Source organism: Passer domesticus, chromosome 8, assembly GCF_036417665.1.
Source record: "Passer domesticus isolate bPasDom1 chromosome 8, bPasDom1.hap1, whole genome shotgun sequence".
NCBI classification, from domain to species: Eukaryota; Metazoa; Chordata; class Aves; order Passeriformes; family Passeridae; genus Passer; species Passer domesticus.
This window is the reverse complement of record NC_087481.1, coordinates 23,107,047-23,130,959: the sequence shown is the minus strand read 5'-3', so window position 1 is coordinate 23,130,959 and position 23,913 is coordinate 23,107,047. Positions and strand designations below refer to the sequence as shown.

Here is a 23,913-nt window from a genome sequence, read left to right as displayed (position 1 = left end):
TGGTTGAGGTCTTAATACCGTCCAATCCCTGGCCAATAATACATCTGTATTTAGGGCTGAATGAGATTGGCTGAGGGTCTCTGCATAGGTTTGAATCCAACCTATCTTTGTTCACCTAGGGATTTGTTTACTTCTGGTTGAGTTCAGCAGCTGCAGATCAGCTGCAATGTGACGAGAAAACATTATATCTTTGGTATAACATAGAGAAACAACCAAAGGGAGGTGGATTTGGTAACTAAAAGCCTAGGGCAAAGTCAGATCCATTAACAGCTTCAGTTCATTTGTTTGGAAGGAATGTAATTGGCTTGAATGTGATTCAAATATATCTGATATTTTTCTTGCTCATTAAAAAACCACAGATGAGCTTAATTGGTAACTTACACATGATTTCACGGTTTATCACACTCAAGGGATAACAGGATTTCTAAAAGCTTAAGACCTCAACTTAACTCAGCTAATTGGTTTTCCAAATACATACATATTTTTAAGAAGCTGATGCTAACACAAGTAGCTTTAGAACAAGCTTTCAGAAGTACCAAAGTGAGTGTCTTAACATTACCACTGGTTTTATGGTTTTTCTGGTTTTATTTTGGGATATCCTGAACTTTGTTTGATGTGTTTTGTAGTCCTGCTGTTGCTCAGTGTTTTGGCATGGTTGAGCACAGGACACGTAGCAATAATTTATGTTCTAGCTGGTTCTTTCTTGAGATAGGACTCTGTTTACCTCCACTGACAGATCTTTAAATCAATACAAGGCTTTTCCATGAAGACGGAAGAGAAAGCACAAGAAAATCTGCTAGCATCTGTGCTATGCTATATAGATTTATCAAAAGAAATACAGTGTGCCAGCAAGGAAAGAGAAGAAAGTAGCATTAAAAAACCACCACCAACAACCAAACGAACAAAAAACAAACAAACAAAAAAAAAAACAGAACCAAAAAACCACCAAAACCCAACCCCACAATTCCTTGTATTTTTAACCCATTTCTGCAAGTACCACAGGAAATGCCCATTATACTTCACAAGCAGAATCTGGTTTTTTCATTTGATTTTTATTTCTTTTTTTTTTGCTCAGAGGGTTCAAACCAATTTAGGAATCTGCATCAGCTCTCTGAAAATACACAAAAAGGCAGGCAATGCCTTTCAAAATAAAAACTCCATCAAATTACCCACACCTTTGAAACTGTTCCTCTGCCCAAGGTGTCCTTGGTTGTGGAGAAAAGCATTTATTGGTAGGAAGGTCTGTGTATCTCCATAATATATACGGAACATTAGACTAAACAAAAACCTAACCTTTGAGACTAAGAAAGAAGACACTAGCTCTTTGAGGAAATAAAGTGAATCCTTGCTTAGCCAGAGATGAGAGTGTTTGTAATCAGTTAGGCCTGACAGTCCTTAGGCCTGACAGTCCTGAAAGGGAAATACAAACACTGAGGCTTGAAGGAAGGTGTGTCCCTGTTTGCTTTTAGCTCTCTTCCCTGCATGCTACCTCTGTACAAATAACTAACACAGTCTTTTGAGGACAACATCTGATAACAGTTCTTTTATTTGCCTGGATTCAGCTTCTAGAGCAAAGTCTCTTACAGAAAATTACAATACAAAGGTTCTTCTGGAGAAAAACACAATAAACTCCCTATCTGAGAATTACAAATTATGATCTGAAGTTTGTGGGAGCAGATGCCCTTTTTGCAAAGGTATTCTTGAGAAAGGCTGAAAAGAGCTGGTCTAGTTAAACCTGCTGCCATGTCATTGTTAAAATACATGTAATTTTTCCTTTCACTATCGCTTACATCTGGTCTAGATAGCAGAGTAAGGCTATCCAAAAAATATACTTGGTTAGGTTTCACAGTTCACCTTGAGAAGCAATAGAAACTAATATCTTAAATGGGGAAGTTATTCTATGTATACCTGCCCTCTGCATATAAAGGCTGGGTGACCTTACAGACAAAGTAGCATAAAATACTTTGGACTCTATCCATCACATTAGTACTCTGGCATTTCATGACACAGGAAACCAAGCAGACTGCCAATCTAAACTCAGTTGCTCGATGACCTCAACAGAAAGGTCATTCATCCTCCTCAAATTATCTTCATTTACACATCTGGATCACTCTGATCCTTATCAGGAGTTAATAATGTACAAGCAGCTGAGTTATCATCCATGAATTACAGCAGCACTTAATAAGTTTCATGACTTTGATTCCTAACTTCTGCAAACTTTACAAATTGTCTGTGTTTTTTCCTGCACGTTCTTTCATACTTTGGAAGATCTCTTGGATTTGAAAATATTTATTAAAATGTTTCAGGGAAACATAGAGCTTTTTTTCTGTATGGGACTTCTTAAATAAAACAACATCCTTCCACCTTAAAAAAAAATCTAGGACTTTGTGTACAGATCCTCCATATTCATTGCTCTACTTTTCTGTAGTCTTTTTGGGCTAAATAGTACTAGTGGTCCTCCTTGCAGAGATTTGCAAAAGCACACCGTGATCTTACATTTGACCATTTCATTTCACTACTTCACTTTCAAGAACTCCTTTGTGTCTGCTAATATTTAGGTTTTTTATGTAGGTGTAAATTTTTTAATTCCTCCTGCAAATGTTCATATGTCTTCACCCATTCACAAAGACTTCTAAAAGTTCTCAAAAAATATTGCCAATTGAAAGTTTATGTTATAAGCATGATTTTCAACACATTTTATCTAGCACTGTCTTATTATTTGAAGTAGTCATTTTATCTGCCAGAAATGTCTTGATGTCTCTGTAAAATAAATCCGAGTTTCAAATCATACTCTTTACTCCTTTTATAACCAGCTAGAATTCAACTAGATATAAATTTATGCATTCATTTTTCTAAAACCTTCCACACAACCCAACTTATATTTAAAGTGTTTTAAAGTGCAGACTGGAATATGTGTAAGAGCATATATACTGTCATTCAGAAACAGAAAATCCACTTTTTTCTTCATACTCACAAGAAAATAATCATGTTCTTTAAGTGAAGAAAAATCTTTTAATGATAGTCCCAGGAACCTTTGCATCAAGCAGTGCCCAGTCTTGAGCTGATCTCCCAGATTAATTACGTGGAAATGGCCGTTATTATTAGCCTTGGTTGATTTGCCTTTGCAAATCTTGTTACACTTGTGTCATACAAAATAAACATTTCCATTTTTATTTTTAATGTTCTCTCTAACTTCAAATGTTTTCCACAGGTTTTTGTTTTCTTGTGAATTGAGTATTTTTGTTTGACTTAAGCACTTTAAATATCTTCACAGAGTATGTATTTATTTATATAAAGGTGAATTTTCTTCTAAGACGGCTGTGCTTTTCTGAATAGATAATTTTCTCTGTTTTCTCTATAAAGTAGGACAGTATTAATCCAGACAAGAGAATCAATTCCTTTACTGCCATAGAAGTGTTGCTGTTATAAAAGAGGCAATAAGGTTTGGTGTGGTATCTAAGTGTATTTCACATTTCATTTAATAGACATCAGCTATGGGCATAGAATTTAAGAGAGTGCTATTATGATCTGAACTGAACCTGAAAGCCAACCTCAAAGCATTCAGCAAGCTAAACGTAAGACCAATTTCAGGTTTCATTGACTGTCTTTACTGAAACCATCTTCCCTGCATAAAGTATATTATATGAAGATATCTGTTTGGTTATTTACTGTCAATATACACCGTAATAATTTCCCAGGTCAAAGCATTTTGAAAAGCCCTTTAAAAATCCCTCAGTGTACATTCTAATTGGCCTAACATAACCAAAATGGTCTAATCATATGGCAGAAGGTTCAACATGAATCTTTTTGCAGGCAAAATAACACACACTCTCACAGAAGGCTCATGTGCCCTCAAACAATCTGGCTCTCTCACAGAAACACTTGGAAGACATGTAAGTAGGACAAAAATAGATAGACATTGATGTTATAACTATTACTTCCTTCTAAAGTTCTCTGAAATAATCTTCCCACACACACCAATCCTAAAAAGTGTGAATAATATATTCCATCAATTATTATCTGACTGTAAAAACACCCTTTTGCCTCAGCAGCAAGCTAGATTTACCTCAGTAAAACCTGAGTACAGCCCCACAGGTGGTGCTTACTGTACGTCATGGACAATGGTGGTATTGTATCATCACAAATCATTTTAGCCACATTACTATAGCAAAAAGTGAACAGAATATATTTTGTAATGTCTCAAGCTTATCTCCTGTTGTATTTGTTGCTGCTTGATTTGAACAATTTGGTAATTCATAATTAGTCTTTCAGCCCCAGTGATTTTACTCTCCAAAAGGATGAACAATGAATAAAGTAAGTAGCACAAAATAAATACTACAGCAGAAGGACATAAAAGTAGTCCTTGTGATATGACTGCTGGAAAGAGTTATCTTACTAGACTGGGTTTCTCTTGCTATTTTTCATTAGTTATTTCAGAGTCTGTTCTCAAAACTTGTGTACTGTAACCAATCTGTCATCAATAGATGTGAGCATCTCCCCTCCTAGAACAAGCCTTCAACTTTCAAGAGTTTAGGTTTATGATAACATGCACAACAGAAAATTCCAACGTAGGTAAATGTTGTTGCTGCAAGCCATTAATGTTTTACAGACCTGTCAGCACCAAACATTTAACAGAAATTCCTGTCCGATATTTTGTTTTAGGAAAGCAATTAGTATTTGCACAATGGTATTATATACAAACATGAAAATATTTCTCAGAAACCTCTCTGAATGGTTATGAATTACCAAACACAGCACTGCTCAAATACACAAAGCTAATTCAATTGCAAATCATGCCAGCAGCGTAACTTTATAAGGTACAAGTTTAAAATTAAAAAAAAAAAGAAAGACATCTTTTAAAGGTTTATGATTCAACCTCCTTCAGCAAAAGGCCTGAAAAGAGAGCAGTCCCACTTTCTTAAGCCAGTTAAGAAAACTGGGGTTTCCATGCAGACAAGTCTTGATCTCAGCTATGATGACATATTACTTGCAATAGCAGCACTGCACTTCTAGCAACAATACAGGTCTCCTTGGAGTCCCTGTTGATGAATATGATGCCAGGAAGGACGTAGGTACCCTTAACAGAGAAAGCCCAGAAAGAGTTCCCCTTCCCAAAGAGAGGACGTACTGATTTTTCAAACAAAATGTCCATATCACATTTCATTTCACTAACTCCTCAGCACTCTCAGCGTTTACATTTGCTTCTCACATTTTCATTGCCAAAAAGAAAAACATTTTCTGTAATTTTTTTTAAAATAGTCAAGTCAAACTAATTTATAGTCCTACACATCAGTATTTTATGAATAAAATGCTCATGATGGAAACTGTTAGACTTGCTGATTTGTTAGGGTTTTTTGAAGTAGAGAATATCATTAGGTTTTCACTCAATATATATGAGAGAAGAGTGCTATGAATCAGGACTGAATATCACCTCCCCATCTGACCATCCCCAGCAATAAATACTCTGCTCTACAGCAAATGCTGCCCAGATCTGGTCCAAGATCTACTATGTGCAAATACCCAGGTGAACCTGGTATGTAAGGGAGGTCCAGCACACACAGCTCTTTGCAAGATGAGAGCTTATGTTAACATGACAATTCCTACAAGTCCTTTTCTTGACTGGCAAATACAGAGATGATTTATTACTAAAGTTAAATAACCCACATGTGTAGTCTCAATGATCTCTACTTTGAGAGAATTTGATCTCAAATACTGGAAATCTGACTATTTTCTCTTCACCCTTCATTTTTCCCCTCAACTATTTTTTTGCAGATTTCCTGAAATGCAGCAAGAAGCTGCATCAAACATATTTCATTACAACAGTCTGATTTAGCTGTTTGATATGGCAATGTACTCTGAATTGAATTTCTTCTGCTGCTTACCTTATTTAAATGCATCAACAGAACTGTTTCTCATCTATATTTATACAGTAACAGAAAATAATGGTATAGCCCTCTCACTGAGTAAACGAAATAATAGCAAGGATAAAAATATAGATGGTAGATGAATTAGAGACTGCATGATCCCCTTCATTTTAGCTGAATATTCACTTGATGAGTCACACAACTTCCTTCCAAGGAAAACCCCACAACTGGAGAACAACAGACAAGGAGATCATGCAAACACATACTGGTCTTGGCAGTCATTTCTTTCCACTCTTCTCTCTCTCTCTCTGTAATGGGAATGGAACAGGTGTGAATTTTAGATGATTTAGAAATTTGCAGTTTGAAAATTTTTTCTAACAAATAAGGTAAATCATCTTTGCTCAAAAGAATAACAAGTAATTCCTTTTAGGTTTTTTCCATACCCATTTAAATCTTTGCAGTTCCGGTGTGCCACTCTTGTTACTTCTTCTTTCTCTGTTCTCCATTTCTCTCTTAAACCCTTTCTTTTTCTTTTTTGGCATAACAAAACATGGAACAATATCAGCACTTCAATCATATTTTCTTAACCGAATATTATAGCTTAATATTAAAATACTCCTTTAAATAATTTGCAGATTTTACATAATAGCAATAGATGATCTGAAGACTTAAAATCACAAGGTTCATACTGAACTCAACTGTACTGTTCTCTTGAAGCTATGGGTTTTGGCAGATTTAACCTCAGGCTTCAAGGGAAGCAGCATTTGCTTGAATATTTATGGAAGGCTTTGGTTCACACCTATTGGATACCCTATTTAAAACACTTATCCCCTGATCTGTGCTCTGCTAGCATCTCCATTAAAACAGGAAATGACAAACAGCTCCCCACACAGGAATGTGCTGGAACATCACTTCTGAATTATTCCCAGTTAAACTAGGTGCATGTCACGGAAATTCCCTATATTCTAGAATAAATTTTGTTAGGTGTGTTGTTTGACATCATTCTGAATAACGGAGCTGAACTACAGGAGGAAAAGCGTGGACATTTATTACATGATGATATCTTGCTGATTTAAAAACACAGTTTTATCACATCCTACACAGAAGAAAGTCTACAGTGAATCCTGCTGGCTTCTGTAAATACCTCTGATTGTGCAGGATTCTCATTTTACCTGTCATTCTACCCCTCAACTTGTTCTTGAGAAATGCTGTCACAACACTGCCCGTTGCTGTGAGAACCAGCTATGATATATAGGACACTAACCCCTTCTGTCTGCCATTTATTATCTCTGGATTTAAACCCTGAGTGGAGTCATTGTTTCAGAAGGGCATTCTTCCTACATATAACAGCTGCAGAACTTCAGGAAAGCTCCAGCTTAGCCTGGAGTCCCTGAGGAGCAGCCTTAAGCACCTCGCTGTCTCTCTTCAGCTCCAGGCTGCCACTGCAGGGCCTTTGAAGCCTTTGGCTGAGCTGCCATCCCATAGGGAGACTGCTTTGGCTGATTGGTCTCACCAGGTGCCAAAGGCCCAACGATAAGGCACTGGCTGAACATTATGTGCTGGACTCTGTCACGTGAGACATTTTGTATTAGTTCATACCTCTGCTATAGGGATGCATCCTTCTTGTCTTTCAAATTTAGAAAACTCCTTGCTTCTATCTTTAAAAATAAACTAGTAATAACAAAAAGAAAAAAAAAAAAAAAGAAAACTGCTTTCACAAAGCACAGGCTCATAATTGTATTTTCTTTCCCAAACATAAAACACCACAATCTGGGAATTAAGATTAAACGGTCAGGCTCAACTGAACTACACAAATGCATTTGAAATGCACAAATATATAACTTCATTCATGGTCCTTTGGCCATTTATGTGCACAGTGCAAGTGAACAAATAACAGGAATTCCTAAGGGGACTAATCAATGCTGCTGCATAATCTTTGTTTCAGTTGAGATTAAATCATCCTTCCATTTTCTCCCCTTCTATTGCAGATACATACTCACAGTTTGTTTTGGGGTGTTTTTTTTCTCAAACATTTTGAACAAAAGCCTCACATCAAATGGGCTTTCTCAAGTTCTGAGGAGTTTTATCTATTACTGAAAATACAGAATTCAAAATTGCTTATCCATGTGTTAACCAAATTCCCTGATCAACATTCTCTTTTCTCTCAGAATTATTCATTTCTTATTTTCTTTCTATCAGAATTCCATTATTGTATCAAAGGGATGTGAAAACAGAGCTCTTATAATCTCTCTGTCATGCCTTTACAGTAGAAGTGCAGATGGCTCTATTCAGCCCTTGCTAAAATAAAAGGTAAATTGCAATATCCACCTAACTCTACATGAGCAGAAAATGGCAGATCCATTTGCTTCATCTGCAAACCTGCTGGCATAATTTCATAGGTACAGTGATAATTAGGTAATCCTTTTGGTTTACATCTCTCATAGCTCTTCATTGTTTTATCATTTAATTGAAAACAGCTGGTAATCTCCATCAATGAAAAGTGTTTGTTTTATTATTATTATTTTCTGTCCAAGAGGCTTGTTAAGATATGATGTGAATAATTTAAAAGACCTGTATAAACCAAATATATTGACATTAAAGTAAAAGCAAGACCTTTTGCTTGCAGATAGTAAGGTAAAGTATTAAATATTAGTTGATTTACTGAAAGGCTTAGCATTTATGACAACCCAAATCAGCTAAGAGAATAAAACCAAATTGTTTTATATTGTTTGTGAGGAGAGCTGACAGTTAAAAACACTTTTACATGATGACTGTTTAAAAAAAATAGATTAAAGAAGATTTGGTTGATTAATATCTGTAGCATTTTGGCTCTAGTTCTAGCAGACACAAATGTAAGGGCAAACAGGGAAGGCCAGAATAAAGGAATGCACTTAGAGGATAGTAGACTCCATTGGCCAGGGGAAGAAGTAAGCCCTTACTGTGATTAAACTCTCTTAGACTGCTGTTTCTCCTGCCATGATGGACCAACAGTGAGAAGTGACATTAAAAATACACTATTTTACTTACTAAATGGTATGCACTTCTACATGCAACTCATAATGCATATTCTACACTTTTATGCAGAAGTTTACATTTAAATTCAGAATGCTACACTTTATTTTATCATACCCAAGTCCTAAACTATCTATTGGCAGAGAGCTTAACAGGATGTTATAAATGGTAATCCAAATTGAACACATTTATATATTATATATATATATATTTATATATGTAGTTATACACACAGCCCAGGTGTAAAATTCTGCCTCCCAGCTAATAACAATGACACTCTAAAGGTTTTAATCCCAGGAAGATGTGAGATGTCTGCTGGGAGCTGGCATTCAGAGAGGGGTGGGTATGCACATGCCAATGGGGCCACCTGCAACTAAAGCATGTGAAAGGGAGGGAGAGGGATTCTAAGGGACAGGTGGGCTTCTGCTATCACTCCTGTCTCAGTCACTACCTAATGCTGTGGGGAATCGTTTGCATAATGCTACAGAGAATTTCCTCTGAAGAGTCTGACTGAACACTCCAGGCAGCTGACGGATTCACCTACATCATTCCTCTCTCCTGGGAATGAGGAGAGGCAGCTGCACTGAAATCACTAAGGAGACAAGGCAGAGGATGGCCTTTTACAAGCAGGTATGAGGACCCTTCAGTCTCACTGCGGCTGTACACTAAGACTCTGAATTAGGATAGTTAATTTGCATTAAATAATAAACTCACTTTATTTGCTCCTCCTCATAGCCTGCTGCTTTATAAGATTTACTCACATGTTAATTGAAGACAGACTGAGTATAGGAGTAGAATGTGATGGTACTTACTGGGAGCTTCTCTCAGCAGGTACCAGTAGGAACACCAGATGCAGGCAGCAGAATCAGATGCATGTGCTTTGTGCACCTATTTCTGGCCTGTCCTACTGAGAATATTAACATAAAATTTTTCTTTCTGAAAAGTGAGAATACCAGTTCTTTTGGAGCTTTCCTTTGTCTCATCAATCACATTATTACTCCAGGCCAGTGTCCTCTGATATAGATCCTTAAAAAACCTTTGCATTACAATTCCGCAGAAGAATATAAACCTGCTGATGAAATTAAATATACCTAAGGATTCTGTATACTTGCTTTCTTCCCTGCTTAATTGATGATTCTTTTTGTTGTTTTACCCAGTGAGATCTCAACACAATGTATTTGAAAGTGTTTTTGCTTTGCTCATAGCAGCTAAAAAGTAAATGCATCTGTTTTTATGACTTGTTCAGTGTCCTCCTTCCACTAAGATGTGTTGCAAAAAATATTATTTTTTGCTAGTGTTTGCAGAAACTCACTCTCTAGATATTTAAGGGGGAGCCACAATGACTATAGCTTAAGTGCAAAGAACCTGGTGTACAAAACTGCCATTTCCCTGCTAGGTATGTCCTCAGACTAAAACTCCTCTGGCACAAAGCTCATGCAGCAGCCCTACTTTATTCCTTCCAGATCTCTGGGCAGGAATATCAACTTCCATGGATAGATGATCTATTTTCCAACTTTCCAAGGTCTCTAGTTCAAAATGCAATTTGTGAGCAAACTCCTCTATTTCAAGGATCTATAGAACCACAGAGGTGGAAAATGCCAGTTCCTATTTTTTCTTGGTAGTCTGTCACCATGGAAACCTAGAATTACTGAGTCATCAGCTATGTGTTGGGTAAACTTCCAACGGGTGGTTGTTTGTTTTTTCCAGCTCAGCTTCTTTCACTGCTCAGCTGAACACTGTTTGCTTTCTCTCTTTTCCGCTTTGGCAAAACGTATAAAACCTTTCAGGGAGTTCATGGTTAATAAAACCCAGCAGTGATCAGACACTAGATATAAGCTCATCTACTCTTCTTGCATACCGAAACTCCATATAAATTTTAGGTTCATCAGGTCCAGCCAGCTATTCCTGAGGGACCGCATCAGCCCTCTCCCACATCAACATCTGCCTGGGCACCTTCACAGGTTGTTAGTGGTAGTGCTGGGCTGCACATGAATCCAGAGCTCTCCTCTGACCAGGGAAAAGGGCTCAAATATTGCGACACATCACAGAGAGTAGCAGGAGGCAGGGAAGGTTGCACCCACAAGCAATGGTCTATATAGGATTAACTTGAAGTTTCCCTGGTTTAACTTCTTTCCAACTTCAGACTACATCCACTGCATACAATGAGAGTCTAACACTTTGTGTAAGATGGGTTTTGGTTGCTCTTTCTCTGGGGTGAAGAAGGGGAGGGTTATCTTTTCAGCAATACTGCTTATCTCACAAATATATTACACTACTAACTGTGAAATTGCTTGGAAAAAATGCATCGGGAAGGGACACAAGGAAGGACAGAAGCAGAGAGAAAAGGGTATAATATTTGGTCCCTGGTTTTCAAATGGCCATAGACTTGTCTGGGCCCTCTTCTGGGGAAAAAAATTGCTTGCAGAAGGAAAGATTTTAGGTGGATTACTTTGCCTCCAAAATTGATCTAAATTTCATCAAGTTTTCATATTTCTTGTACTTTGTCCTTCCATTTAATGCAAAAAAAGCTAAGCTATAGTGTTATCCTTAGCAAGATGGAGATATCATCTGTTTCTCCTTTTCTCCCATAAATACCCATTCATGGTAATTTCTAAATTCTGAAAGATTTTATGGTACAGTATAAATTTATATGCACACACACACATTGTGTGTGGGTAGAGGGAGCACATAAGCATCTGATGTTCATCTCACAGCTGAAAACCAGAATACCATAAAACTAATATTATTAAGATGCCACATTCTTTCTTCTATTGCACTATATTATGAGAAAGAAAAAAAAGCTCTGGTGGAAGGAGCCAGACACTAAAGGAGCCAGGACAAGAAGAGAACAACTGTGCTCCTCCCTGTTTTGACAGCCCAATGACATGGTGCCAGGCTGTGGTGGCTCGTGGCCCAGGACTGTTCGAGAACAAATGCAATATGCCTTTCTGAAATTAAGGAAACCAAGGGAAAAGGAAAGCAAAAGGAAATTAATCCTGACCTGCACTTTCTCCACAGTGCTTGATCTTTGAAGTCTATAGACAAAGCTCTACTGATTTCAAAAGGATTTGATTCAGAGCTTAAGGAGAAGGAAAAAACATGTGGCATGGTGCAGAGCTCACTGGCATCACAGCTGTGTGGAAATGCACAGAGCTTTGCCCAGAGCTACATGTGTTTATCTAACGTTTTTCTTCCTTGGATTGCCCTTGAGACATGATCTATCCGGCAGGACCCATGAATATATTTAAAATATGGTTTAATTTACACATATTTGACAGAGAACATAAATGTTCTTCCAGATGATTTGTAGTCAAGTAATGCTTTACCTCTCCCTATCTGGAATAGAAGAGTATTTCCCTTTTTTCCTGGCAAAATGTTCCTGCAAGAAGAACATTTTATTAACTCTGCATATTACTTGAAAATTTTGTGTTGTCTTTCTTGTTTTACAAACACAATTATTACAGTCAAGATTTTATTCCTCTTTTAAGACTGGTCTTACTGTGCAACAACCATTCCAAATATCTCCACAACTCATGTTTATTTCACTGTTTCATAGCTGGAAAGCATTTAATTTTTTCTTCTAATAGCAATTTACTTTGATATTAAAATGTCTATCAAAATCTCTGCAACTAAATTCATTATGAAGTTCTCAATATTTATGTGGCTTGATATCAAAAGAATTTTTACCCCTCCAAAAAATGTCATTCAAGGTACCTCTTAGTCCAATTTCATGTTTATCATGTAGTTAAAATAGCTCTCTGGAGTTTCATCCATCTTTCTGTCAGGAAAATAACCCAGCAATACTCCCTTTATTCCCTCCCCCAGAATAACTACACAACCTTTGGGAAATACACTGAAATAATAAATTATGCATAGGACCTAATATGTATTCAAATACCCCAAGCTCTTCCATGAAGAAGGCTGTAAGAGTGTGTGCATCTAGCTTGTGATGCTACCAGAGGACTCCATGCTGTCTGCCCTGTCTAACAAAATACAGGCTCAAGGCCAAGAAACAATGAAGAAAATATATAGGTTCAGGATGCATTTAAGTACTCGCAGTGAAAGCTGTAGTAAGGTACTAAAATTTGCAACCTTCAGTTTGACAAAACCATTAGACATAGTTTTTACAGTTGTCACAAAATCCTCCACTGCCTAATCTGAACACCATGTGAGAAACAAACCAAGCAGCAGAATTATACACAACAAGACGTTCAATGGAACAAGAACAGAGCAAACAATATGGCTCACTCGGCATTCCTGCATGGACTAACATCTGAAATGGCAGATGGACAGACAGCATGGGCTTTGGAAGGGTCCAGTAGGCTAAAGAAGAAATTAAAATGCTGTATTTTACAAATGTGACGAACAAAAATGCTTGATCAACTTGCTGGTATAGTCTGCTTACAGATGAAGTTGAAGTTTGGGCTAAGGGAAATCAAATGCCTCCAAGGCTACCAGTGAAGCAAAAAATTGCATTAGTGGTACAGCCTGAAGCATATTTGTTAGTATTTAACAAATTATGTGCTTCATTTAAATACCATTGCTGGTAGCCAAATAAATTAAAATCACCTCATTAGGCTTTACATCACTTAAAAAATTAAAAGAACTTTTCTTACCTTCTATCTAGGTGTCTTCCTGCCTGTACAGTCAGGGCCAGCAGGGACCCGTGTCACAGAGGCCTTTTTCCATATCATTTATCTCTAGGTGTTCTGAACCGTGGATGTGAACATCTACGATTTCACATTTAATATTATGATCACTACAGTATCTGAAATGGAACTGACTGGAGCACTTGCAGTTCTGCAGGCCCACATGCTGTACTCTGGTAAGAAATAAACCCCCAGAACTGATTGTATTTCACCAGAAAGCTGCAACAAATACAGGTAAAGCCCTGCATGGGGGAAACAGGGAGAAGCCTGGACAACCCTTCTGCTCTTCACATCTCTTATGGCATGCCTTTGGGCAAGCTGTTTCATTATGTGTGTTGTAACTAATTTGTTTGTAACATGGAGATAAAGACACTCTAGGCCCAGATTCAGATCACCTAATTTCCCCCTAAATTCCACTGTAAAATATTTTTCCTGATACACATTTCTGAAGATCTGTGGCCATTCACAGATGCACAAAAACTGAAGTAGAAAATTATCAATGCATGTGATCCCCCAGCCAGGGAATAATGTGCTCTGACTCCATTATTCAGAAGTCTGAACAATTGCTTTATTAAAATTATACTATGTTACACTAATAGTATATTAAATTACATACTGAAGAGATACTATACTATACTAAAGAATACTAAAGAAAAACCCTTCGACTGTCTGAGACAGCCAGGACACAGCTTTCACCTGACTGGCCAAGGAATCAAACCAACTATCTAATTGGTTTCAACTAGGTAATCTAATCACCAGTATCTAATAAACAAATCACTTGGGTAAACAATCTCCATAACACATTCCACATGTGCAAAACAACAGGAGCAGTGAATAGAGATAAGAATTGTTTTCTCTTCTTCTCTCTGTGCTTCTTACTGCCTTCCCCAGGAAAAACCTTTGGGAAGTTGTGCCTGCTACTGTCTGTGAAGAGAGCTGTGGCCACAGAAAATAAGTTATTTGAATTTAAGCCTTTAGTATCTCTGGCCAAGTCTTCAATTTATGGAAAAAAAAAAAAAAAAAAAAACAACAAAACCAAACCACAGTACAAGTCTCCTGTTACTGTAAGTTCGTATGACCAGAGTTAGGGTGTCAGCCTCCTATGTCCCTCCCTAAAGGATAGCCCTTTTCCATCAGGACAGACAGGAAACAATGACAATTCATAAGAATTTGCAACATTTGACCAATTCAATTGAAGAAATAATGAAAAATCAAGGAAATATATTCTTCTTTTCTTATAAACAGTTCATTCTCCCTATAAGGCAATTTGGAGAAACCAAGGCTTTTAAAACTTGCATGGTGCAAATAGGCATGGCAGAAAAAATAAATTATATTTTCTAAGTGACGTACTTCCACTTCTAATTTCAAGTGGTTTTTTAGGATCAAGTTTAGCTCATTCAATTTTAAAAATACTTAATGATGAATAAACATTTCTATTCAATCGAAAAAAATCCTTATTTGCTACCTTCTTAGTATTTGTGTTTTAGCATGGAAACAGAAACATTTTCAGATCACTCAGTAGTAGCTTCTGTAGAATGGTTTGGAAAGCCCTGCTTAGGAAATATCTGAAAACTTCAGAAAAATTCTCTAACTGCACTGCAGAAAAAAAAAAAAGCTGCATAATTCATCACATATAACTACTACCAATACGTCTCAACATTTAGAAAATATTTAAGATTTTCTATTCCTAAGTGCCAATTTCCTCTTGCAGCTAACAGGACTATTTGCATACTTCTGATTAAATGTCTTCCTAAAGGCTTTGCCAAGTCATAGTACATGAAGTAAAGGATAATGAGAGAAAGCTGTTGAATACTTGACAGTTATCAAAAACTTTTCTGAATAAATTACATGAACACTTTTACCTGTTAACACCCTTTTGGCATGAAAGTCTTAATTTAAAATAGTTCCTCCCCTGTAATAAATTTGACTTGTGGTGATGATTGATATCTCCTTTCCTTGCATTTTAGCCTTCCTCTGAAGTGGTGACAACCACTTACAAGGTCCTGATCAGTCTGACCAAGCTAGTGGTGAGGAATAAGGAACACACCCATCAGCAGCCAAAGCAGTCAGGTAAAGCTACACATAAAAGATGCTTTGCAGTAGCAAAAATAAGTAGGAATAAATTAGCTAGCTATACCCTCAGTGATTCCAAGTAAGGCAAGGCACCAGTGTTAACTCCTTTACTGGTCCAGGTGTGTGCAGTTAGTTCTCAGTAGTGGAAGAGCCAGCTGCTGGTTAGAGTGTTGGTGCTCTGCTTGCTCCACCATGGAAACCTTTTGTAAATGGAAGGCTGCCTGCCAAACGTATCAAAATTTGCATACCACTGTGATGTAGAATGAAATTCATTTTGACTTGAATTAGGCAATTTCTGCAATGTGATACTGGGGTTACCAATAACATGTTATAGATCACTGTCTTTTACACTTCAGACATTTAAAGTGTAAGTGATGTTGAAACAGTCACATATCTATTAAATATAACACACCCCACAGTATGTTTAATTTTCAGTTATTTGGTGAGTCTAAACTCTCCCTGCCCAAAGTACCTATACAGTCAGTCCCACTTCAGCAGAATTCCATTGGTATGTTATACAAATATTATAAAAATATTCATTTTGGATATATTATTGATGTTAGTCAGTTCTTCAGAATATTGCATTCACAACTGAGCATCTATGAAAAACTGACCACACAGTATCAGTGTGTGCTGTGAAATTAAGTCAATGATGAAATCTGTTTTCTCTTCACTGCTTCTAAGGCAAAAGGGGAAAAGCCATGGAAGAAGCGCTACAGATGCACAGTTTGACAGGAAGTAACTCATCCCCATGTTCTTCAAGGAGTGACAGCCAAGCCCAGAGATTACCCTTTCATGAAGCTGTTTTAAGCTGCAGCTCAGAGCACATGCCATCTTCTTACCCACCATTCCCACCCTTAGTGACCTGAAGAATTTTGCAACCATGTGTCCATAAGCCACAAGCCCTCACCCTTCCCTTTGCCAAGGCAAAGTCAGAAAAACATCACAGATTCTGGTGCATTCAGGCAGCATATGTCGAATGGAATAAATCAGATTAGTTCCCTCTACATTCACATTAGCAGTATTCCCTTCCCATCTGACAGGGAAATAGCCATTACCTCAACTGTTACCCTGGTTTGGGGCAAGACTGGGATTGCAGGAGCACTGATAGCCCTAAGAGATGCTACAGGCTCACCTTTTATCTGTTACCATAAATAAATGCAATTAAGGAACATCATCATTTTCCCACAGCAGAAAAAGTCCTTCCTAAATTCATTCTCTCACTTTCCTGCAGTCACTGTTTCTTTGGTGAAAAATAGCTTCTCACTGTACACTGCAATAAAACAAGGTGTCAGAGGAAAGGTGAGTCCCTAGTGTATATTACAACAGAAAAAAGAATTTAATCTGAATTACATGCTCTCTGCTTAGCTTTACATACAGAAACAGAAATGAAACCAAGAATTCTGGATGGGTTTAGCCAGAGAACTTATGAAAGTTACTATAAATAGGTTTGGGAAAGTTGGATCTGCAGTGCACCAACATGCTCTCAGGATCACAATCATGATCTCTACCAAGAAAAATTATTATCCCTAGGAAGACCTGGGAGTAGAGCTCTGAGACAGGGTCTGTAGGGTGCCTTTAGGCAGGTTGCCCACCTGCAGCCTTGCACAGGACCTGGCACACCACCAGAGCCATGGCAGCTGCCCCAGCCTCCTGTTCTCCATCCATTGGCCACCAGCTGTGCTCCCACTTTCATGCCAGGATCAGAAGAACCTTCCAGTGTCTCCACAAAAGACTACATGGTCTCCACCTGGCCAAAGACTGTGCACCACTTACTGAAACCACAGTGACGAGAAAAAAGAAAAAGGGTAAAAAGGTGGAAAAGAGAAAAGGAAAACAGAGATAAGAAATAAAAAAATAGAAACAGGCAAAGAGAAGATAAAATTTAAAAAGGGAAAACAGAAGGAAAAAAAGTCAAGAAAAAAGAGAAATGGATAGAAAAAGAGAGGAAGAAGAAAAAAAGGAAGCAAGAGAAATAGCAATAAAGAAAGGCCAACATCCTTTCAAACACAGGGAACAAGAGGTTAACTCTGGAGATCAGAAGGGGGGACTAGAATGAAAAAGAAAAATTAAAAATGAAAATGCAGTTTATTTCTAGTAGCATATGCAAAACCAAATTAATTTTTCATGCTCCTAAAAAGACAGATAAACCCATCCCCAGCAGCTGCAGGAGTGAAAGAAGGGCAGCTGGATAACAGGGTTACTATAGCAAATAGCATTTTTGCTAGTTGATGAGAAAGCATTTCATACCCAAACGTGTATGGTCAGCAGAAGACAAGCATTAACTTATTGCTTGTCTAATTTTAATCTTTCATTTCAATGTGCTGAATTATTAATGTCATCCTAGTCACTAGCTAATGTTATTTTTTAAGTCTCCATATAGTGTTGTTACATATCCAAAAGCATTCAGGGCTCTGATGCAGCAGCCCTTCTAAGGAGGCTTATGAAAACAGGGTACCTCAAGTGCAAAATAAACCTTTACCACAGGCAGTTACCATTCAGCACCAGCAGCACTGCAGATGCATTCCTGTAGGAAGAAGAACATAGGCCCTGTTGCCTCGAGGCAAAAACAATGCCCTGGGAAGAGTGAAAAGAGGGATGTGTGACACACTGAGAGCAGTGGGGGATTCAGTCTCCTCACAGAGGGCTGAGATGCAGATGGAGGCAGTTGTCTGTTCAGAGGAGCCTTCCTTTGAAGCCATGGGTTTGTGCACCAAAGCCAGGTCAAGGCTGTGTGACAGCCACAGCCCCAGGGACAGGCAGCTCTGCAGGACGACTCGCTGTGCTGGAGGCATTGCAACTGCACCTTCCACTGCCAGCCTGTGCTGTAACTGCAATGCTTCCCCCTGATGCTGGAAGTAATCCCTGCTGACTTAACAAATGCCTTTCATGGAGCCACTCTTGTAAATTTGGCCAAAGGGACTGGAGAAGCCTGTGCAGGGTCAGAAGCTGATCAAACAGTTGCAATTCATGATCTTTATCCATTGCAGAGTACAGTGAGGTCTTTGGTTTAGGAAGCAGACACATTGCTGGGAAGAGTGGAAGCATAAACTGTATTCAGAGTGTTACTGTTGCCATGTCAACGCTGAAGAAAGAACCCTCAGCACTGCTTAAAAGGTTTGAAAGCATTCAGTGCTGAATAGGACTACTTTTTTATTTATTTGTTTGTTTTACAGATTAGCACAAGACAAACCAAATATATAAATTTCATTCCAGATGAAAAAATAGTACATGCCTAGAGGGAAAGAATCAAATGAATGTGTTTACCTTAACTCTGCAGTTTAAAAAAGCAAACTTGAGAAGAATTATTAAAAGCCTGAAATGGGCTTTTAATTTTTACAAATTCCCACATGAAATGGGAAGTGTGCCCTTTAAATACCAACTTCTAATTGCAGTGATATAAATATGTAAATTTAATCATGCACATTTAAGGATTAGGTATATTATTAAAACTGCCTTGATTTCAGTTGCACAATCAGTCTTTTTATTCAGACTGTTCATCAATTTTCATTCTGGCATTTGTTAATAAGAACTGACAAATACTACACTACCATGTCTAAAGCCATTGCTGCAGTGCTTCTACAGTAGAGCTGGATGAATACCCTAGTGCTCAGCTCCAGCATACAATGACACAGTCCATGACAGGGCTAAAGGAAAACTTAATTTTAGCTGCACAGAACAATATTTCTTAGAGTCTTAAGTGCAAGATATTATCTCACTACACAGGATTTTCAAAAATTTTGCCTTTCTTTCTAAACTGGTGGGCACATCTCACCATTAATTACAGCCCACTGTCCCACTGCCCAAGCTGAGAGCCCTGTGTGTCAGCTACCAAGAGCAGCACTGGGGTTTTGCCTGCACTGCAGTCAACACCTCCCAAGCACTAGGCACACAGGTCACCTGCACCCACTGCTTTCCTGGCTCACAGGACAGCTCTTCTGCCGTCTCAAGCAGCTGCGTCACGCAGAGCTCACCACTTGTGCTTCAGCTTCTGGAAAGGCAACTGGGCTTCAGTGGACAGAGCAACTATTCCTCCAACCCAGTGCTGTTTGTCCCAGGACCTAGTCCAGCTTCACTGCTGTGGACAGACTGTAACATGCTTGTCTAATTTATTCTTGGGATTTGACTTCAGCACCCAGTCACTGATCCTTACAGCACCTTCCTCATAAGATCAAACCACCCTTTAATGCTTACTGTTCCCTTCTCTGAAGACATTGATGCACAGAACGGTTCAGGCAGAACAAAGAAGATACCCTATCATTTCAGACAATCAGTTCCCATTATTTTGCCTTACAGAAAAGAAAGCCAAAGTCTCTGCATTAGAATGTGCCCATTACTTCTCATTCCCAAGTACTGAAGTGCAAGAGATCTGTGCCAAGAAATGTGTAAACAAATTGTTTCTTCCTCACCACCGTGTCTCTTCATATTTAAAATTATTTGAAAACAAATGCTTTCCCTACATTCTTTCTGTGACTTTTTATTTTCATTTTCCAGAATGAGACAAACTGCAGTTCTTTAATGAGAGCACAACTTTCACATGCATGCAGACCCAGACAGCTAGTATATTTTTGTAGACTACTGGCAGCATTGTAAGCTTTCGCAGTTTAAAAGGAATACTGAGTATACTGAAGTGCATGGTAAAGCCCCAGTACAAGAGTTAGGAGTTGCATGAGAATTTGAGCTTTTACTAAAAATCACATGTGGAGAACCTATACCTGCCAAAAGAAACATACTCTAAAGTAACAAGGGAAATGGCAGGGAACGAAAATGCGCTATTTATTGTATGTAAAATTTCAATTTGTAGGGCATATTACCATCAGTCAGGACTGGCTTTTTAACTCTCAACATTTTCTGTTTGGCAATACTGAAAAAATATCTCATATGAGACCAAGTACACGTACTATAATGAGTGGGGGGGAATATAACAGCAAGGTAAAAGCTGGATTGTGTTTATTTCATGTTTGGAAGGAAACATCTAGTGCATCTTAATTCAATATAAAACAATTTTTTCTGTCTCAGAAGAAAAGGTTTAAGGGCAACCTTTCTGAAAGTTAAAAGAAAGAAGATTTCACAGACTGTTAAATTTCATCTTCTGAACATCTTTTCTGGAACACTACACCAATAGTACTGAAATCCTCAACTTGCTCTTTCACAGAATTAATTACTAGTCATATTTCAAGCATCCACACACAGTACTTTGAATCAAAGATGCTCAATAGAGTTCCATGATGGTTTACATTAACAATTTATCTTTTGCAGTCACATGCCATTTTATAGAAAGTTACTCATTCTGTTATTCAAGTACCAGAGCCCACATAGAAACAGTAGAGGAAACCTGAAATAAACTTTATTGTTGACTATTTTTGACAGTGAATGCACAGATGCAGTTACCATACACATTTCTAAACTGGGGAGAAATTGTAGTAAGATTATGCACTAAAACTCTTGGTGTGGGGTTTTCTCTTCACACCACAGGAACACAGGGTGATTAACAGAAATTGAGAAGAGACCAGAATCAAGACTGGAAACATGAAACACAGATTCCTAGTTTCTGCTAAGGGACAAAGTTCCACATAAAACCCAGGTTTTACTTCTAAAACTCAAAGAAGTCTAGCACTTGGAAACCCATGGGACAGCAAAAGAAAAACACCATGTGCGGTGTGCAGGCACAGCAATGAGTCACAAATCCCTCCCCAAAAACTTGCACATCCTTTGAAGGGTTTCAGAGCCTTTGGCTCAGAACTAGCTGTGAATAAAGGAGCAGAGCAGTGTCTGTAAGATTCCATTTCACACTGGCTCCAGTTCTAAGTCAAGGACAGGAAAGCTCTGTTTATATCTCTATATTATCTTGAAGTCTTCAGAAATTTCCTGGCAAAATGAACATGGGCATTTGCAAGTCTCCTCTCCTGATGTGGCTTCGACTCCCGTCCTGTGCCTATGCATGAGTGTCCATACGAGGTGACCTGCTGCTAAAGAGGGTCATGATGTCTTGTCCCCATGGACACTGATAGCTAGTGGGATAACAGTATATGGGAGCAAAATGCCCTTTAAGATCCTCAGTTATACAGGAATGCCAAGGTTAAGGATTTTGTGAGGAGATCATTATTTGGAAGTTTTAGTACTCAATCTCCAACCTTACTAGAAGAGATCAAGAGTTTGGTTCTTCCTGTCCTGTTCATAACCCAATCGTTCAGGAAAAAAAAAAGATTACTGGAATTTACAGATGTCAGGTCAGGAGTGGAAAATTATTCTGACTAGGCCAGAATGCCAGCTAAGAAATAATATGCTAGAGTTTATCAGCTGAAATACCTGAAGTAAGAAAATACTTCAATGGCCCAGCTTATCTCACACTTTATTTTTAAAACACTCTATTCTCCAAATTCCTTCCTGAATCATACAGAGGGCAAAAACTATCCTATAAATTACTGCAGCACCAAAGAAGCCAGCTCATGTTAGTTGGACATATAATTTTTGCATGCATATGACCCCACTGCTTGGCCCACTAAGTTTGCATCTTATACCTTCCAAAGATACATGGCTGCTGGAGGGCAGCCTTGGGTTTTGTTTGCTCCTATAGTCCCATTGCAAGATGGCCTGTCTGAATCCCGGTGGTGGATGAGAACTCTGCAGCTCTGCTCCCCCATTCCTGTTGGTGATACTCAGGCCTCTCTGAGACAAAGCTCCCCCTTATCAGCAAGAGAGATTTTGTTTGAAAAGGTGTGGACAGTTTATACTGGGACAAAACCCAGGAATTTTGTTTGCAGTTAGATCTGAAACATTAACTGTACTTAATGGTTCACAAGCAATCTTGATTGCAAAAAATACTAGTTGAGCGGAGAAAAATCTAGCACAGTTTTGCTGCAAACAGAAGTGTCAGAGAGAATTGGGTGTAAAGTGGTTTAGGTGCCTCATGCAGCCCTTGCCCACAGTGGCTCCAGAAAAAGTGAAAAGTGTCTCCATACTTGAGGGTTAGGGCCAGCACTGTCACACAGCTCTTACTTCCTGCAGCTTTTGCCTTTCTCCCTGACCTTCAGACTGGTGCACAGCCACCATGTTGACATAGTTCTAATTCAAATTTTTACCCAAACTGATTAGGATATTCTCAATTCACTGCCCTCGAATGCAGCTGAATTAAGACACCAGGGTAATAAATGGGCTACCATATTAACAGTGATGTATCTCCCTGTTCCACAGAGCCAACATCAGACTAATTTTCATGTGAAAGTCAAATTGTCACTAGACTTCACTGCCATTAAGAACCAGTTAAACATTAATTAATAGGCATTTAAACTTACTAAGACATGTTTAGTGAAAAATTCTCTCTAGGCAGAATAGTAACTGGCTTTCTAAGTTTCACAGATCTCTTAAAAATTATTTTTTCTATCTGCACGGCCCATTGCTCCACCATTTTAATGTACAGTTCATTTGGTAATCATGTACAGACAGACAGACAACTAATCTACTTCTTCCAGCATTTTGTTTTACATTTTTATGTGATCTCTTCCTAAGAGAATGAAGAATTTAGCAGGAGAAAAAAATGCAAATGAAAACATTTATCGTGCTTAAAAGAAATTGTTAATATTCAGAAGCTCGCTGACATTCCAATAGCAGTAGTCATTTTCAAGCCCTCTCTCCAGGAGTGAAAACATAAAGGAACATTTAAGTCTGCTGTTCCCCACTTCATGCTAGTGTACCTCCTTATTTTAAAAAATCTGTACAGGCTATTAATAATTTCATTCTATGTGCAAAGATTATGAATACCATAAAAGGTGAGTTGTAAGGGTCTGGAGGGAAAAAAAAAAACAGAGAAGGAGACAAAGGAAAACAATCAAACCCACCATAATTAGGAGACAGACATTTCAAACTGATATACACTGTCTTCCACCCTCTTTTTTCACATCTCAGCCTCTTCACTCAGTTGAAACACACAGCCACAAACAAGTACGATTATTTCTGTACCCTTACTGACCAGCCCACGAGTAAAGGAAAGAGAGACAGGATTTCATTCAACAATACAGAGCTCTTTCTTGTCCATTTTATTTTAGCTTTCTTTCCCCTTAGCTTACATATACAAGATATAAAATCAAACAGAATCATAAAACACTTAATAAAGTCAGCTTCTTTTTGCCTTCTTGCAGACTCCTTTTTCCAGCCTCACTCACTCAAGACACAAATGTGGCATGTCAGTACCTCTGAGTTTAGTGCAGGGCTGGCCAGAGGCGGATGAGTGTGGCAGCAGCTCTCTGGTCACAGAGAGCAACAGACAACTTTCCCAAGCATCGTTCTGGGAAAGGCTGTGAGACGACCAGAGAAAG

At 38.3% G+C, this 23,913-nt stretch overlaps 2 long non-coding RNA genes across 3 annotated transcripts in view; both read right to left on the bottom strand.

Moving 5' to 3' along the window:
• Positions 1-23,913, bottom strand: part of LOC135306123 (uncharacterized) — a 168,188-nt gene that overhangs the window by 121,794 nt on the left and 22,481 nt on the right. The window lies entirely within an intron of this gene.
• On the bottom strand, positions 1,557-15,686 carry LOC135306124 (uncharacterized). Its single transcript, XR_010366978.1, has 4 exons — positions 15,388-15,686; positions 13,493-13,606; positions 6,308-6,394; positions 1,557-6,172 (listed from the first exon to the last, which is right to left on the bottom strand). It is a non-coding gene; the product is annotated as an uncharacterized LOC135306124 (long non-coding RNA).